This window comes from Asterias amurensis, chromosome 16 (genome assembly GCF_032118995.1).
Source record: "Asterias amurensis chromosome 16, ASM3211899v1".
NCBI lineage: Eukaryota > Metazoa > Echinodermata > Asteroidea > Forcipulatida > Asteriidae > Asterias > Asterias amurensis.
The window spans coordinates 11,804,651-11,823,631 of NC_092663.1; the positions used below are offsets into that span (position 1 = coordinate 11,804,651).

General features: G+C 41.2%; 1 pseudogene; it reads left to right on the forward strand.

The window, feature by feature from the left end:
* The window catches only part of LOC139949105 (integrin beta-1-like), a 39,032-nt pseudogene extending 20,938 nt beyond the window's left edge, over nucleotides 1–18,094 (forward strand).
* Nucleotides 18,095–18,981: the final 887 nt, after the last annotated feature.

The following is an 18,981-nucleotide window of genomic DNA, read 5'->3' on the forward strand; positions in this document are numbered from 1 at the left end:
TGTGTCCAACACGTGAAGTCTCAGATTGCATCGATGTTCTATCCCGTAATCAACAAAAGTAATAGGGAGGTTTAGCTGCACGTTCCGCGTGAACGTGAACGTCAGAAGATTGTGTCGTTAAAATCTCACGTTTTTAGCATACGTGCAGTTAATAGCATTGTTTCACGTCAGGTACGTACGTGCAGACGTCATACGCGAGCATGCAATAAGCCCAAAGTGGCGACGTCACCCAGAAACAACACGATTTTTTTGACGTTCAAGTACTTGCTCTCATATACCGTGCAGATAAACCTCGCTAATATACACACAATAATAACTGTAAAAACGGGCTGAATTTGTTGACCATTGTGATTGATTTTGTCTTTCAGTTACTAGGGATTGTGAATCCAAATGATGGAGAATGTCACCTGAATAGTGAGACGGGCTTTAACGACAGGGCCAACGATTTTGTAAGTTGTTATCAATGGTTTTACCATTTGTCAGTGGTATATACTTTCGGTTAGCCCGAACTTCTGACGTCACGCCAACGATTTTGTAAGTTGTTATCAATGGTTTTACCATTGTCAGTGGTATATACTTTCGGTTAGCCCGAACTTCTGACGTCACGCCAACGATTTTGTAAGTTGTTATCAATGGTTTTACCATTTGTCAGTGGTATATACTTTCGTTTAGCCCGAACTTCTGACGTCACGCCAACGATTTTGTAAGTTGTTATCAATGGTTTTACCATTGTCAGTGCATGTATATACTTTCGGTTAGCCCGAACTTCTGACGTCACACTTCCAGGCTCGTGAATAACGCCAGAGATCCTTCGTTGAGCTCACTCGCACTATCTTGACCTCGCATCGTTTAACATGGCCTTCATCATGGTTGTGAGATTCGTAGTCAAATCCAACGTACATAATGTGTAAACATAAACCGATGTAGATTGAGAATAAGAACAGGGGACCAGTCTAACTTTTAGTAATCTCAGCAATCAATGAGGGCTAACTATTTCACAACTCTGGCAATCCGGATTCAGTGGCCGCACAGTGTGTAATTAAAGGGAACTAGTGGGATGCCGCGCTTAGCGCGGCACCCCACTAGATGATGAAAATCCTTTACACAAATATTTCGAAATGTAATGTGGGTGAGGGTGATATACGCCGCTCTTAATATTTATGCATGGTGTCATCATTCTAACCCAAAATGAAGCTATTGCGCACGTCCGCCACTACTTGCAGTGGCTGCGCCCACCTCGTTTTGGGTTAGACGACGTACCTTTAGAAACTATTAAAGGCTCCCCCGTGAGCCTTATAGGGGTCTAATATTTTGGGCCTCCTTAACGCTATACGCTTTTCAAATCAGCCTTGATAGGTGAAAGTTTTACGACCGTTAGCCAGCAATAACTAAAGTTTCTTTTGTACTACACTACCAAAACTTTGCACACACACTCAATATACATTCATAATGCTTGCATTTTCTTTTTTTTTTAGTGAAATTAAAAAACATCTTCAAAAAACGACATTTTCTGCTCGGTACTCACTGTTGTTTTTCTGCCGCATCGCACCAGCCTACTACATATAAATCGACGAACTGCCGAGCCGCGGCCGAGTCGAACTGTGAGAGGGTGTTACAAGGCAGTGCAGCGGTGCGTGGGTGCTGTCCGTTTACATAAAGCTTGCACGCACTGTGGCGGCCATATTGGATTTGGGATTTTGAGGCATTATGGGACATGTTTGAGCTTGGCATAAAGCAAATTCGAGCTCAGCACCCCTCACTGCCCCTAAAAAACTTGTATGCCATAAATTAACACAATTTGCCTTGAGGGTTTATTTTTTTTTTTTAAGTTTACCCAGTCTATCTTGGACCCTTTACTTATTCATCGCGATTTATGGAGCGTCACCTCCCACGATACTTAGCGTTGTTACAGCACTAAATAAAGTGAGTTTTCAACATGCTGTGTGCCAAAAATCTAATCTATCTACTGTTTTTTTTTTTTACCACCGCTGTTTTGGGTTTGTTTTTTTCGGGGGGTGGGAGCGGTAAGAGCGTAGGCCTCTTTTTAGTTAATTCTCATCTGAATTGGTCCTGTAAATTTTCTGGTCAATAGGCTGCGCGTTACGGGAGCACTAAACGTGAACGTGAACGTCAATAAGTGTATTGTTGATTGTCACTTTGGTCCTATTGCATCTCGCGAAATTTTAACGACTCAATTTCTGACCGTTCATGTTCACGCTGCTCTAGGAACAAACCTCCATACATCCTATATCTCTGGAACCCTATATCGTACAAACTAAATAAAAACGGTAAATTCGTCCTCACTCCTTAATTTTCTCTAATTTATTTCACTTTCAGAAAGCATGTGAAGTTATTTTTAGGGTTTGTTACGTCCAATTTGGGTCAATTTTGTAATAGACGAACTCCTCAAAATGTACCCCATTCAGCCGCATCGGAGGGCTCTTTTGTTAACATTATCTCCAGTAACCAACCCGACGGGCCGATTGCTAAAGTAGGCTACAAAATGGATTAGGCAAAATGTACATTCTGAGACCTGACCTTGACACACGGCTCTAACCCATTTTGTGAATGGACTTATTCAAAAGGAAACTTAATGTCGTTTTGCTCCACTTTTTTGACCAAATGCAAAGTTCTTTTTTACGTGTATAAGTTTCACAAACTTCCGTGATGGGGTAAACTCTGAAACTGCAACACTATACCTTTATGAACAAACTGTATTCTAAAACGGTATTCATGTACTCATTTGAGTTTACTGGCAAAAAGAATCAGAATGTATACACTCTCTTCTTGTAAATAATTTGTTCTATAAAAATAGTGTCCATAGTTTAAAAACAGCAAGATACGTTTTGCATCAATAGTGCAATTTCTGTATGAAGATTTATTGTAAGTCCGAGGTCGCCACCCACTTTCAACCTAAAGTGGTCCCACGGCGACCTCCTTCACCAAGCAACAGGTGGCCTGTCTCAAAACCAGACAACACACCACTCACAATACACTGACCAGAATGTAAGGAGGTTGGGCTCGATTTCAATTGCTTACTTTATTTGTGTAAGCCCCCAACCCCAAAATGTTATGAATAGACACCTTTCAGGCTCCTCCTAACCTATAGCCCTACCCAATGTTTCCAAATTATAAAGCTTCCGTTTGATCCCATCCGCCTTGTCCATAATTCTCATGCCGTTTGGAAGTGACTGCTTTTTTATAAATATTCTCCATTTAAATTTAATATTTTCAACAAATGAGTCACCTGTCAGAAGGGTTTCTATGAAGTCTGGTAACAACATCGACCAGTCGTAGAGTGTCATGGCCGAGTGGTTAAGAGCATCGAATTCAAGTTCTGGTGCTAATTCACCGGAGTGTGGGTTCGAATCCCGGTCGTGACACTTGTATCCTTGAGCAAGATACTTTACTATAATTGCTTCTCTTCACCCAGGGGTATAAATGGGTACCTGCGAGGGTAGAGGTTGATATTGTGAATGAAAAGCTTTCGGAGCGCCACGGCAGCTCGGGGCTGTATACTCCCTAATGGGAGCTGAGAAAGATTAAACGGATGTTTATTGGCCCAATGACCAGGGGACTAATGTAAAGCGCATTGATACAGTTTATTGTGAAATGCGCTATATAAGAACTTGTTATTATTGTTAACACATGGTCGCCTGCGAAACATCAATCTGTGATTTACTTCATTCATTCAATGCAAATTCGTCCTGGCACCCAGCCTCTTCGACCCTGCGCGGCAATGAATGAACAATCCGGACTCAGAACCATGCTTAGTACAACACGAAAGTAACCCGACCAAAAAGGGCGGATCGAATGGCAGGTGGGCGGGCAAGGGGCAAACCATCTGCGAAACACTGTCCAATGAGTCACCTGTCAGAAAGATTTCTAGGAAGTCTGGTAACAACATCGACCAGTGGTTGACACACGGTCGCTGCCCAAACTTCCTCCAATCAGATGACTTGTAAGTGGGAGTTTGGGTCAGGGTTTTGTAGACTTGCAACCCGACGTCTGAAAAGACACAAACGTGCTGAATTCAATCTAATTTCAATCCAAGAGCGCGCGGGTTACGCTTTTAATAGTATAGATACGTTAGGAAATATAATTTCATGTTAACTGTTTATGTAGAATTGTATTGAATTTTCAATGGCTGGTCCATTTTTTTGTTAAAATGTCTTGAACATAATTTTGCACTTGTATTCTACGTAAACGCTCTGTTTTGTTATTTTGTAATTTGGTAATTGCTTTTTATATCTTCGTATTTAGCGCTTTGAGGCAAAAATTTGAATCTGAAAGACGGTCACTGTCAGATTTGTTATTCCAGTTACCGATTTTTCTTCTTAAGCGGACATATCGGCTTCGATCGATATCTCAAAACTCGACCACTTTTTAAAGAAGACACTGGACACTATTGGTAATTGTCAAAGAATAGTCTTCTCATTTGGTGTATCTCAACATATGCATAAAATAACAAATCTGTAAAAATTTGAGTTCAATCGGTCGTCGAAGTTGCGAAATATTAATGAAAGAAAAAAAAACGCCCTTGTTGCATGAAGGTGTGTGCTTTCAAATACTTGATTTCGATACCTCTTTTCTTGAGGTCTCGAAATCAAATGCGTGGAAAATTACTTCTTTCCCGAAAACTAGTCACTTCAGAGGAAGCCGTTTCTCACAATGTTTTTATACCATCAACCTCTCCCTATTACTCGTTGCCAAGTCAGGGGCGTCAATCCGTCTTGAAAGGTGGGGGGGGGGGGGGGACATAACATTTACGGCGTGGGGTCCGGAGCCCGCTTTAGGGCCCCGGGCATGTTTTAGTCCGTAGATGCTCTCTGGTGCAATCTATGGAGTCTGAGGGGTGATGTTCCCCCCTCTCAGATTTAATGCCTATTTCAAGCTATGATGCACCTATTTTTGCTATCATGGTTATTGTACCTAAAAAAACAACTCAATTATAGCTTTGTAATATCCATTTTGTTTCTGCATTCTAATGCTCAGACGGCAGTTTATCCCTGGTGGGTATTAAAGATGGAGCCTACTATAAAGCGGAACGCGAAGCCTTGGGTCCGGGCCTAAGGGCCCGAGAAAATTTTGCATTCTAGATGCTCTGAGGTGCAATCTTAGGCCAATAAGAGGCATACCGAATGGAACAGAACATCTGTAAAATGTGAGCAGCAGTAGAACCTTTTGAGTTAACAGCATCTTCAAGTGCGGATCTATGAATCTTGTTTTAGGGGAAAAATCTGTGAGAGAGTGAGCACGCGAGTGTGAAACCTTTACGGCATGGGCCCGGGCCCGCTTAAGGGCCCGGTAAAATTGTGCATTCTAGATGCTCTGAGGTGCAATCTTAGGCCAATAAGAGGCATACAGAATGGCACAGAACATCTGTAAAGTGTGAGCAGCAGTAGAACCTTTTGAGTTAACAGCATCTTCAAGTGCGGATCTATGAACCAGGTTTTAGGGGGAAAATCTGTGAGAGAGTGAGCACACGTGTGCGAAACCTTTACGGCATGGGTCCGGGCCCGCTTAAGGGCCCGGTAAAATTGTGCATTCTAGATGCTCTGTGGTGCAATCGTTAGGCCAATAAGAGGCTTACAGAATGGAACAGAACATCTGTAAAATGTGAGCAGCAGTAGAACCTTTTGGGTTGACAGCATCTTCAAGTGCGGGTCTTTGAACCAAGTTTTAGGGGGAATACTGTCAAAGAGTGAGCACGTAAATGTGAAACCTTACGGCATGGGTCCGGGCCCGCTTAAGGGCCCGGAAAAATTTTGCATTCTAGATGCTCTGTGGTGCAATCTTAGGCCAATAAGAGGCTTACAGAATGGAACAGAACATCTGTAAAATGTGAGCAGCAGTAGAATCTTTTTGGTTAACAGCATGTTCAGGTGTTGATCTATGACACGAATTTTAGGGGACAAATCTGCCAAAGAGTGAGCACGCAAATGCGAAACATTTACGGCATGGGTCCGGGCTCGCTTAAGGGCCCGGGAAAATTTTGTATTTTTAGATGCTCTGTGGTGCAATCTTTAGGCCATTTAGCAGCCAAATGGCAAACGAAACAGAACAATGGGAATATTGTGTTCCAGTGCTCCACAGTTCCACAGTGCAAAACATGAGTTTCATGATAAAGGTGGTCAAAAGACACGGGGAACAGTTGATACTGTGTCCCCCACCCTTCGAAAATGGGGTGGGGGTTCACGTTCCTTCCACTCTTTCAGGGGGGAGGTGCAAATCTGTCAACGATGGCCCATGCGTGTGGGAAGCCTTTACGTCGTGAGGTGCGGGCTCGATTAAGGGCCCGGGGAAATTTTGCATTTTAGATGCTCTGTGATGCAATCTAGGGCCAATTTTAAGGGGGACATTTGATATAGTGTCCCCCACCCTTCAAAAAATTGTGTCATCCTTTGCCCACAGGATTAATGCCCATATAGGGACACCGGGTTTCGTCTTACACAGGGCAAAACTTGGGCTTCATGATAAAGGTGGTCAAAAAGGTGGGGGGGGGGGACATTTGATATTGTGTCCCCCACCCTCCAAAAGGTGGGGGGTACATGTCCCCCTGTCCCACACCTGATTGACGCCCATGTGCCAAGTAAGGTTTTATGCTAATAATTATTTTGAGTAATTACCAATATAGTTTCCACTGCCTTTAAGAATATTCACAGGTCAGTTTTATTGTATGTTTAGGCCTATATCTACATTTATGGGAAAAAACAATCGAACTGTTCAAAAAAACAAAGGTCGACTTTGCCATAAGAAGTGAAACTTTAACGTAATTCAAAACCTTTTTGGTGGATTTTATATCTGATTTGTTGAAGTCATTCATTGTTCAAAATCTTTTTAATTAATTGTGTTCTTTCCATTGAAGGATTATCCGTCCGTTGGACATTTGAACTTCCGCATGAGAGAGCAGAATGTTATTCCTATTTTCGCGGTAATACAGGACCAGCATCACATTTATAAGGCAAGTTCCATATTGCAGCGTAGAGGTCCGTGCCCGTTCAAGTGTAAGGAATAACTAGATAATGGGTGGCGTTCGATTTAGTGTCGACCCCGCGGTGTTCATTCGGGTGAGCCCCTCACTCACTCTCGATCACTCACCCACTCACCCTCTGATGGTGACGTCATGCATCTCGGGCCAGCCCAAAGTGACCCGTTCCACAAGCAGGGCACTTGGGGCTGACTCGGGTGAGCCCCTGGAATGACGTCAAAGCTATTCGAATTACCGGGTGGCAGATCGCACCCAGTACAAATATGTCATGTTTCAATTCTAGTTACGCCATGTTTTATAATTTCAATGATCTTGATATTACTTTCAATTGTTATGTAAAGGCATCCCAGCCTACAAGCTTTGCTTTAATGGGCCATGCCTCCATACAGTTTTCAGTCTTGTAAAATCCTATTGTTTGTATTTGTATATTGTGTTTGTATGGAAATATATGTTGATTGATTTGATTTCATTTGAAAATATACTTTCAGAATATGATATACTTACTTACTTGTACCTAATCCCGTAACCTTGTTGAAGGTCGTAGTATAGGGGCACCACAGGTGACTTATTGACGATTGTGCGCCATCCAATGCGGTCCTCCGCTAATCTCTGCGAGGTGCTGAATGTCAAGCCAGTCCTCTCCTGTATGTTGTTTTCCCATCGTTTCCTTTGCCTTCCTTGTTTTCTTTTCCCAGGGACTGTGCCTTGTAGTATGGTCTTTGAGGGTCCTGTTGACCAGGGCCCAATTTTATGGCTCTGCTTACCGTAAGCACAGAATCGACGCTTACGGAAGCAGGGAATTCTGTGCTTACGGCAAGCGTATTTCACGAGTTAGCGCCGAATTTTGGCTTCTGCGCGTGCGTACTTCACGTTACTAGGCATTCTACGCTTACAAGGCTAGCGCAAAAAAGAAATTCGGCGCTTGCACGTAAGCGGGGAATCGTAATCGTAACCGCAAAATTTGGCGGTAAGCAGAGCCATGAAATTGGGCCCAGGTGGTGAGAATATAAATTTTTGTTATCGTTCAATGATTTTTTTGAACTGACTTTTCAGGAACTCGCAAGTTTCATCGAGGGATCAACGGTTGGTGTCTTGGCCTCTGACTCGTCTAACGTGGTTGACTTGATCAAGGAAAATTACGCTGTGAGTTTCAAAAAGAATCAATTGTAGCTTTTACCATTTAGTTTGTTTGTTTTGTATTGATAATGTATCAATGTCGTATCACATGTTGTGACATCATGCTTAAAGAAACACGTTGCCTTATAGATCGGTCGAGTTGGTCTTTGAGAAGCGTTTGAAGCCGTATTATGTATATTCAAGGTAGAATATAATGATCCTCAAAAGTATCACTCTAAATTGCACGGTTTTCCTTTAACGTTGCGAACTTTAAACCGTATTTCTTTCCAACGTAAAAGGAAAACCGAGCAATTTCGAGGCATGTTTGTGTGGATCATTATATTCTACTTTTAAATTATCTATCCAACCAATCGCATTTCATAACAAACGGTTTTAAACGAATCATTAAACCCACTATTATTTGATGGACTTTTGTTATTTTTCAGAAAATCACCTCAAAGGTTCAAATCTCCGACAATGCTCCGGAAAACCTAGCCGTTACCTACGCGTCTCGCTGTCTGAACGAGGCGCCAAACCCCGGGTCCAAAGTGTGCCTTGGTCTCAAGCTAGGTGAGGTTGTCAGCTTTGACGTCACGGTGGAGGCTACCAGTTGCCATGACAATACTGAGCAAAGGTAAACAACATCCAATGTGGATTCTTGAGATAGTTCCGGATATGAAGTCCCCCAACCAGCCACGCAACACTCCTCATTAATCTTCCGAAGTTCACTAAATGTGTCATGTAGTCAAGATGGACCGAACCAATCACTGCTTTTTTGCTCATCAGACTTCGATAAAGAGGGTTAAATTTTGAACTTTTTGACGCTACAGGTGACAGCAGTCTCCCACTGGGTTATCTCTGACAACCAGCATGGGTGATATGCACTAGCTGCGCAGCTGTCCGACTCCTGCAAAAAAAAAATCAACAGGTTCACTTTACAGGGATTCGAACAAACAAACAAACCCCACATTCAAGAGCAAACTTAGTGCTCTAGCAAAGCAGTGGTCGTGGCTTGAATCCTACCCACGTAATTTGCCTGTGGATTTCTTTTTTTCTCAGAACTCGGGAAAGTACTGAGTATACAGTCCCGTATACACCGTTGTGAGGTTAAAAACAAAGTATAACTTTATTGATCACTGCATCATGTCGGGGTATAGCTATGGTACTCAAGTTTTTCCCTTCTTAGCTTTGTGAAATTATAGATCCTTCAAAGGAAACGATTTTGATCCAGTTTCAACCTTTCATTCATAGATGGAAGCCGTTATAGTTACGATACAAGGCTTAATTAAGCCAACTACTAACATTCTCCTAATATTTTATGTATATTAAATGTAGTTTCAACATCGGACCGTTTGGTTTTGAGGAAGCTTTAGAGATCTCAGTAGAAGTGATATGCAGCTGTGAATGTGAAGATCTGTCGGTAAGATTTTTTGTCTATACACCTTGAAAGTTAAATCCAGAATGCTGTTTACACCTAAGGCACAGTCTTTTTTGTTAATATGTGCATTTTTTTTTAAACCCGAAAACTTCAAATGTTTTGGTTTGAGACCAATCACTTTCTGAGTGTTCTTGTTCTGTAAATACTTTTTCTCGGCTGAATGTCGCATAGTCTTGGCCCAAGACTATATAGGTGCTTGATTCTGGATAGTGTACTATGCGCGGTTGAATCGCTAAAGCGCGCCCGCCACGGTATGATTTAGTTACGTGGACGGCTTGAAATCTAGACTACATTCTGCAAGCTACCAGTGTAGTCTAGATTTCAAGCCGTCCACGTAACTAAATCATACCGTGGCGGGCGCGCTTTGGCGATTCAACCGCGCGTAGTACACTATCCAGAATCAAGCACCATAGTCTTGGGCCAAGACTAAATGTCGCACAACTCAACAAACGATTGTTAGTGCAGTGTCTGGCATACAATTATGAATTAAGTCCAAAGCACTGTGTCAATGGGAGACTTTGGAACGCTAGGTGGCAGCATATATTTACAAGGTTGTTCTGAGCCTGCGTACATAACCAAGAACAATGCATTTACCTGGTAAGTCTGCTGCCACCTAGTTCCAAAAAGTCCAACATAGCTTGCGCAATGCATGATTTGAGTACATCGAAAGTGAGAACAGAGTATCAAAGGACACACCTGACATTCCGAAGATGTGTCATTGTTTGATGTTTCGAGGGTTTGAGGTTTTTATTTTTTTGTTCTTTATATTTATGTGTTTTGCTTGCACAGATTTCCAACAGCGACTTTTGTTCCAATGGAAACGGTACTATGTCTTGCGGGCAGTGCGTGTGTGACGCAGGACGTTACGGTAAACTCTGTGAGTGTAGCAGCGGTGAAGACACTGAGGTATCATTCAGAGACAAGTATGAGAACGTGGCATCGTGTAGAGCGTAAGGATAAACATTTTGACGTTTATTGAAACATTTATCGTAACATTTACGGGAAGCGTTTGAAAAAGAAGCAAAGAGAAGTGAAATACTTGCATTAAAGGCAGTGGACACTATTGGTAGTTACTCAAAATAAATATTAGCATAAAACACTACTTGGTAACAAGTAATGGGGAGAGGTTGATAGTAACCATGGAGTCCATGTGAGAAACGGCTCCCTCTGAAGTAACGTAGTTTTCTAGAAAGAAGTAATTTTCCACGAATTTGATTTCGAGACCTCAGTATTAGATTTTGAGGTTTCGAAATCAAGCATCTTTCATAGTTATCTCGCAACTTCGACGACCAATTGAGCTCAAAATTTCACAGGTTTGTTATTTTATGCATATGTTGAGAAACACCAAGTGAGAAGACTGGTCTATGACAATAAATTACCAATAATGTCCAGTGTCTTCAACAGTATTAATGTATCAACGTGCTGTGACCGTTACAAATCGAGAAGCCAAACCATCTATCACATGTTTCACAAGATTGGCCTTGTTCGAATTATTGTCAAGACAGTTGTGTCATGGAGCAAGGTTTAACCATAACATTGCTTTTCCGAATTTTGGGAAAATGCGCATGCTCGGAACTATGAATGAACGTTGATATTTACCATGTTAGTCTGCTGCCACCTAGCGTCGCAACGTCTCAAATTTGCACGCAATGTCTAGTTTACTTTTATTTGTTTTCTCTCCATCAATAGGAGCAGTAACTCGTCCATTGCGTGTTCTGGACGAGGTGAATGTATATGCGGGGAATGTGCTTGCTTTGAAAGACAGGTATGTCGTCCTTTTTATTTCATCCTTTGAAACGAATTCGCTAGTTTTCTTGTTCACAATTTGTTTACAAGCCCTGCTTGCACTTACTTCATTTTCACATCTGTTTTGAGGAACTGATTGTGTCACGTATTAACCTCGTGTGGCTTTTGAAGCAGCAGGATTTGTAAAATGGCAGACACTGCATAAGACGCAGCCTAAGCCAAATCCTGAGCCAGAGCCAGGTCCTAGCCTTATTAGCATGGACCCTGTCACGTTTCTATAATGTTACAAACGCTCATTGCCACAACTTCTCCAAGGAATCGTTAAAAGTATGGCGTAGGCCTACCCCAAGATTAAACTATAAAAGGCCTAATCTAATCATTACCACATAGGGCCTAAAACCTCAAGTTAAACATTCATGAAATTAAGTCGAGGTAACTGGGCAGAATGTAGTTACAGAATTTTCCACAATAATAAAAAGAAGTCTTCGTTCTCAAACTTTTAGGACAAGAAAGAGGTGATATCTGGACGGTTCTGTGAGTGTGATAACTTTTCATGTGAACGATACAAAGGGCAACTATGTGGAGGTAAATCGAGGATGTTTTTTCCTTTAAGTTGTAGTTTTTAAAAGCGATCGTAAACTAAAAACGAATCTGCCATTGTCAGGTGTATTAATTTTCTAGTTAAATGTCCTTTAAAAAGAAATGCGTACTTTGTGAATTTTGCATTCAAGTCCTCTGTTATGTTTTAATCTGTATTCACAGGGCCAGACAGAGGCCAGTGTGTATGCGATGAAAGGAGCAAACGCAGTGTTTGTAAATGCAAACCAGGCTTCAGTGGTGACGCATGCGACTGCTCCATGTCAACCGCTGGATGTGTGGCTTCAAACGGGGTACGTTCTTAATCCCATGGCTTATAGGAAGCTTAGATTTACAAATCTAAGTCATTTTTATTCTTGAATAAAGGTACATTACAATGGCTGACCTATGCTATGGGATATTGTCATGGAATTAAACGACAATTTTACTGTTGTTTCTAAGGCAACATGTTTACCCAAAAAACAGAAAAAGGCATCAATGCATGACTTAAAGCCATTATCAATTCGGTAAACAGTATTGTCCAAGTCCCACACTTCATGTATCACAACTTATATATAAAACGACAAACCTGTGAAAATTTAGGCTCAATCGGTCATCGGAGTCGGGAGAAAATAACGGGAAAACCCACTCTTGTTTCCGCGCGTTTCGCCGTGTCATGACATGTGTTTAAAATAAATCCGTAATTCTCGCTAACGAGAATTTATATTGTTTTACCGTTTTCTAAAAAAGTAAAGCATTTCATGGACTAGTATTTCAAGAGAAGTCTTTCACCATTACCTTCTGTAAACCCTGTAAATTATTTGTAAATCTGTGAACTTTTTTTTTTCTGTACCGAAAAGGTCCAATGCCTTTAAACAGACACTGGTTCTTCTGACAGTGAGAACAGTCCATTTTAGTCGTACGACGTTTTGATAATGTGTCGTCGACAAAAACATCCCAGCCCAAAGCTTGTTGTCAAACAAGGATCGCTGTTAACGCCATAACTGGATTCTAATGCAGTGACCGTTTACCTGAATTTGTTTGCAGCTGATGTGTAACGCCAACGGGGTGTGTGAATGCAACCGCTGCAAATGCGATGCAAACTCGCCATTTAAAGGTTCCACGTGTGAAACATGCAAGGTGAGTCCACTGCAGGAAAAAAAAAAAATTCTGTGAACAAGTTTTAAAACTTTATTAGAAGTGTAAGTAAACTTCACTTTCAGTAGTAAAGTAAATTCACTTCTAGATTTCAATTAAAACTCCGTCAAACCAAGCTATATGAAAATTTATTTAATATGATGTGTGGTACCGTTTGAGTGAAATTAACAAAAATTGGTACATGTTTTGTACACGTCATTTACATTCAGTTCTTATCGTCATGGCGGGAGAGGGCGCAGTAGTGATTTGGAAGTTTGTACATCAGATAATCTTTTCTTGCATTTTAGACAGAAAGTTTTTTCAGGAGGCGAATAGGGCCGGGTATAAACTATCATATCAGCGAGTTGCAGATTGAATCTAATCAAAATGCTTTCGTTCGCAAGCAACTCTTTTTGGTTTGTTTTTTATAACCAATTGTTTGCAATTTACCCGATGTCTGCTGCCACCTAGAGACTCAAAAGTGGCACACGGCAACGTCATATTGATCCATGTTTTTTTTCCACTGATTTCCCCCAGACCTGCATCGGTAAATGTTCTTCTTACCGCCTCTGTGTGGAGTGTAAAATCTTCGGTAGCGATGTCATCTCGCCGGAGGAATGCGACAAGTGCACGGTGACCGTTGTCATTGACAGCATGCTGCCCAATGGTAAGCCAGGTATAGCGTAGTCTTGGCCCAAGACGATGGTGCTTGATTCTGGATAGTGTACTACGCGCGGTTGAATCGCCAAAGCGCGCCCGCCACGGTATGATTTAGTTACGTGGACGGCTCGAAATCTAGACTACACTCTGCAAGCTACCATCGTCTTGGCAATCCTGCAGCGCTGTGTTAACTTTTTCATTGTTTTCTGTGATGGTAGCTTGCAGAGTGTAGTCTAGATTTCGAGCCGTCCACGTAACTAAATCATACCGTGGCGGGCGCGCTTTGGCGATTCAACCGCGCGTAGTACACTATCCAGAATCAAGCACCATCGTCTTGGGCCAAGACTAGGTATAGCGTAAAATGTGTTTAAGAGAATGACCGGTGTGGCAGGAGACTCTGTCCCCGGGAGACTGTGTACTAACCCTTTGTAACCCTGTAACCCTTTATCCTAACCTTAACCATAACCCCAAACCTAATGTCCCCCACACGGCGTTGACTTACTGTGATAATAGTGTCCTCTTTCAAATCAACGTCCTTCAGCCCACGTTTATTTCTAATGGTGGGACAGAATCTTTGAAGGACAGATTTCAGGACACCAGCGTGGCTTGATGACCCCCCTACTAAGGAGATTCTAAAAGTGTACAAACTTCTTCTGTTAGCGCCCTCTTTCAAATCAACTTCCTTCAGCCTGGTCAATTTTTCAAAATGTCGGACAGAATATTCGGGGGACAGATTTAACCGTTTGCTTACATGTTTGGAGGTGATTCGATTGACATTATTCGCTTGACTACTTTGTCTTCCACCATGCAGCGAATGTGTCAAATCTATGCGTGTTTCCCGGTGGCTTCACCAACTGTTCAACATCCTACAATTTTGTTTACGAGACCCTGGACAATGGTACTGTGTTGGTTCACCTACAAGACCAACCAAGAGGTAAGGACGGGGCTGGAACGAGTGTAAAGCGGGAAATGTTTTGTTTTTTTGCAGATTCTATTCTAATCCCGTTTCACTCAAGAGAGAGAACGTGGAAAGTGTAGCAGGTTTGACGTCACTGTGCAGGCTCGGTGGTCTTGTGGCCATTTATAGAATGTGGGGGGGGGGGGTATGAACTTGAATTCCACTCGAATAGTGTGCTTGTGGGGTTTTCCTTTTGCAGGACTTTTGCACAGGAGCATAGTGATTATCACATATAGGACAGAACAAAAAAATTTTTATTATTTTCCTCTTGGGCAATATTCTGTCTTTTTTAACACAGGAAGTTATTAAAGCATCGGTCCAATACCAAGTACAGAGGTTCTAAAACCCATTGATACTGATAGTCTAATGACCTAAAGTGCGCACGCTTTCGTCAAATTAATAATTTCCCACGATACTTCTCGAGGGCCATTTTGAGGATTTCTGTTTTATCATGTACTGGTATATTTTTGGTTTGCGGTATGAAACACTGTGTGTGTATATATTTGCCAGGTAGATGTTGTTCTTTAGAGAACTGTCTTTCTATATTCTACGACACGAGTAGATTGTTCGGGAGACTTCTCAGTTCTGAATAGAACTGTCCTGCTTTTTAACTATTACCTGGGCGGAAGGTATACAACATTGGCCGGGACTACTTCTGTAGCTAATTTTATAGGATCGTTATTAACTGCACTACCGCGCAGTGAGTTCTCAAATTGGTCTCAACGTTTCGACTAGCTTGCTCTTAAGTCGTCAACCGCAACAGCAGTCTCCTGGCGTATATACACACGTGGTGTTACCGCAAACCAAGTAATATTGATACCTCACAATGCAATGTCTCAAATTCTATACATGTACAGAGTGTGATCCTAACGGGGGCGGGGACGGTAAAACACCTATTGTGTAGAGCCTACGTCAGTGGACATTCTCATCCTCGTTCTCAGCATCGTGGGGAGCCAATCGATTCTCCATAGGGATAATTCTCCTTATCCTGTTGAGACTCGCTACGCATCTGCACGACAAGAGAGAGTATGCACGGTTTAAGAAGAGCAACAATCGGCAGTCTGGGCTGAGGTAGTTATCATCACAAAGTCAAATAAGCCAATATTTTCAGTTTTCTATGATTGTTAACCAGTCAAGAAAAAAAGCCAGTTAAGTCACCTGGAAATAGAATTTATTTTCTTCAAACATAAGAGTATATGCTTACGAACAATAAAACAATTTTCTTTTAGTAATTGTTTGTCACGATTAATATGTTTAAAAAATACATAAAGTTGTTTGGGGGGCTGATTCCGCCTACCCCTTTTGTGACGTCAATCGAGGCAGACTTTGCCTGCAATGCGTATAGTAAACACACGTGCAAAGTACATGTACGTCCAAGTCGTGAGTTGGTACATTTCAAAAAGTGTTTTTCTGCATTCAGTAGCAATACACCTGGTTGGCATTGCCGGAAAAAAACTTTTTTTTTTTTTTTTTAAACGTACAAACTCACGACTTGGTCCGACATGTACTTTGCAGTTGTGTGTACTCTAAGCATTATACAGGCAAAGTCTGCCTCGATTGACGTCACGAACAGCGCCCTCTCGGGTCGGGGTCTACTCTTAAATTTGTAAATAACATAAGAACTGATTTTCTAAACCTTAGCTGTTTATTCACATTCCACTCATCGAAACACATATATTAGTGACAAAAGCTTTATTTGAAAAAAATACCACTTCCAGGTGACTTTAAATTTGAGCTACCCATCAATTTTAGGCAGCTTGGATCTTTTCTGAGTCTTGATAAAGCAAATGAGGCCATAGCATGGGAGGTCAATGGGAGACATTTGAACGCTTGGTGGCAGCAGACTTGTCAGGTAATCTGCTGTTTACGTTGGTATGCACCACGCACATAACTAAGAACGTTGTATTTACCTGTTGCGTGTGCTGCCACATAGCGTCCCCAAAGTCACCCGTTGCAGTGACAACAAAACCTACTTGCTTTGAAACACGGAAAGAAACAAATCTTTTTTATTCTGCAGGTCCTTCAGGCAAGGCATTTTGCACCAGCTAGCTATAATGTTTTCACAAATTATTTCAGTTGGTGTCAATATTTATCCTACAGACTCAAAATCCAATCTTCAAGCCCTCTACGTCGACTTTTGTCAACCCAACCTATGCAAAATAATGGAAGACAATCAAGGGCGGTCCCCGCACCGACAGGCTAATGGAAGACCTCAACTAAATCATGAGGTCTCGAAATCAAAGTCGTGGAAATTACTTCTTTCTCGAAAACTACGTCACTTCAGAGGGAGCTGTTTCTCACAATGTTTTTACTATCAACCTCTCCCCATTACTCGTCATCAAAAAAGGTTTTATGATAATAGTTATTTTGAGTAATTACCAATACAGTCTGAGAAGCGTTCTCATCAGATTCAAATATTGGGGCATAAGTTTGTTATCTTCTAAATAACCATTACGTCAAAGGGAAATGTTTCTTAAAATGCTTTGAACCATGAAACGTTGCTGTGCATGTAAGCTTCTAATGAAAGGTTTTGTATTGTTATTAATTTGAAGAGTGTGTGTTCATAACCGCTCTGGATTTTCTGCGATATTTCAAAAACGCTATCTTTTGAAATGAAATTATACAAAGGTTAGTTTTATTGTATACATCTATATTTATTTGTACTAAAACAATCGAACGGTTCAAAAGTCAAAGTTATGCTTTCATTTAAAGGGAAGGCATACACCTTCTCCCCTTTAATATGTATAAACATTATTTCCTGAAAGGACCATAAACTAAGTATAAGTATGTAAAAAAAAAAAAACTACTTGCTTCGTTGGGTGGACTCGACTGCTCTTTTTCAATTTTCCAAAGAAGACGTTGTTTTGTGTTATTCCTATAACTCACTGATCCGTTTTCAACAGGGTTTGGCGAAAATCTTATAACGTTTTTGTGTTTTTATCTGATCCGGGTTAAAGCGGGAGACTTTGAAATGGTAGGTGGCAGCAGACAGGTAAATTTCCGTCGTTTACTTTATTCTGAGCAAGCACACATAACCCCAGAACAATGGATTTACCTGGTAGTCTGCTGCCCACTAGCGTCACTGATTGCTGCTCGCTGAGAAGGTTAATAGGGGTATCAAAAACCAACCTCGTGAACACTAAATTGTATTTCGAAAAGGCTAGAAAAAAATTAGACTTTTACTGAAATACTGAAGGCGGGAGTTCGATTGCTTCTAACTTACGCATGCATAATATCAATGGGATCTCTAACTTACAATCTTGTTATTATTGGTTTTTTTTTTTTTGGGGGGGGGGGTAAAGCTTTGTACTTTAAACATCCGCTAATACGTAATTATGTTCGATAAAAGTTGTTTTCTATTCTTGCAATATTTCTAGAAATGTATGTACTTCGATTTCTAAATAATGTGATGATGTAAAGCTTCTTGAATTTGTACACTCGGTATCGCTTTGAATGAAATAATAATAATGAACTGTGCATTTTTATATAATGCGTATATAGACTGTTTGTACTTGTACCTCACAAGGACCAGATCCTTGCCCGCCATGTTTTCCATTTTGTTTGTAATTGTATCATTTCTTGTTTGTCTTATTAAGCCCAGGTTCATACTTCCTGCGAATGCGAATGCGAAGGCGAATCCTGACGTCACAAATTTGCAACGAACAATTCGCAGCAGTTGAACTCTGCTCTACTCCCTTGCGATAATCGCTGCGAAAGGAGGGTGTGACGTCAAATTCACGTCAAATTCGCTTCGCATTCGCAATGGCAGGAAGTATGAACCGGCTTTTTTACTCCTCATTACCTTACTTGTCATGTCACTTTTCTATTTACTATCCTTAGGGGGCCTACCTTTTAAAGGCAAATGGTTACCTTTCTTAATGTTGTAAAGACCGGTCTTCTCTCAATGCACGTATAAATTACAAACCTGTGAAAATATTGGTCGTTCGAAGTTGCGAGAGAATAATGGAAGAAGTTGCACAAGTTGCGTGCTTTCAAACGCTGGAATTAGACATCGAGACCTCATCAGCTTCGAATTGAACTCGAGAGTTTACTCTTCTCCCCGGCCCCCTACGTCTTTCAGAGGAGCCGTTTCGCACAATGTTTTTTGCTATCAACAGCTTCCCATTGCTTGTTACCAAAGTAAAGTATGCTAACAATTATTTTGAGTTATTACCAATAGTGTCCATTGCTTATAAGCGATATATTTTTATTCATAATAATTGTTCCTCATTCCTTAGTTTTCATAGTGTTTGTTTGTTTGTTGATCTCGTTAAAGCAATCGCACAACACCGCTAAACAGTATTGTCCAAAGGCCCACACTTCGTGTTTCACAACTTAAAATAACATAACAAACCTGTG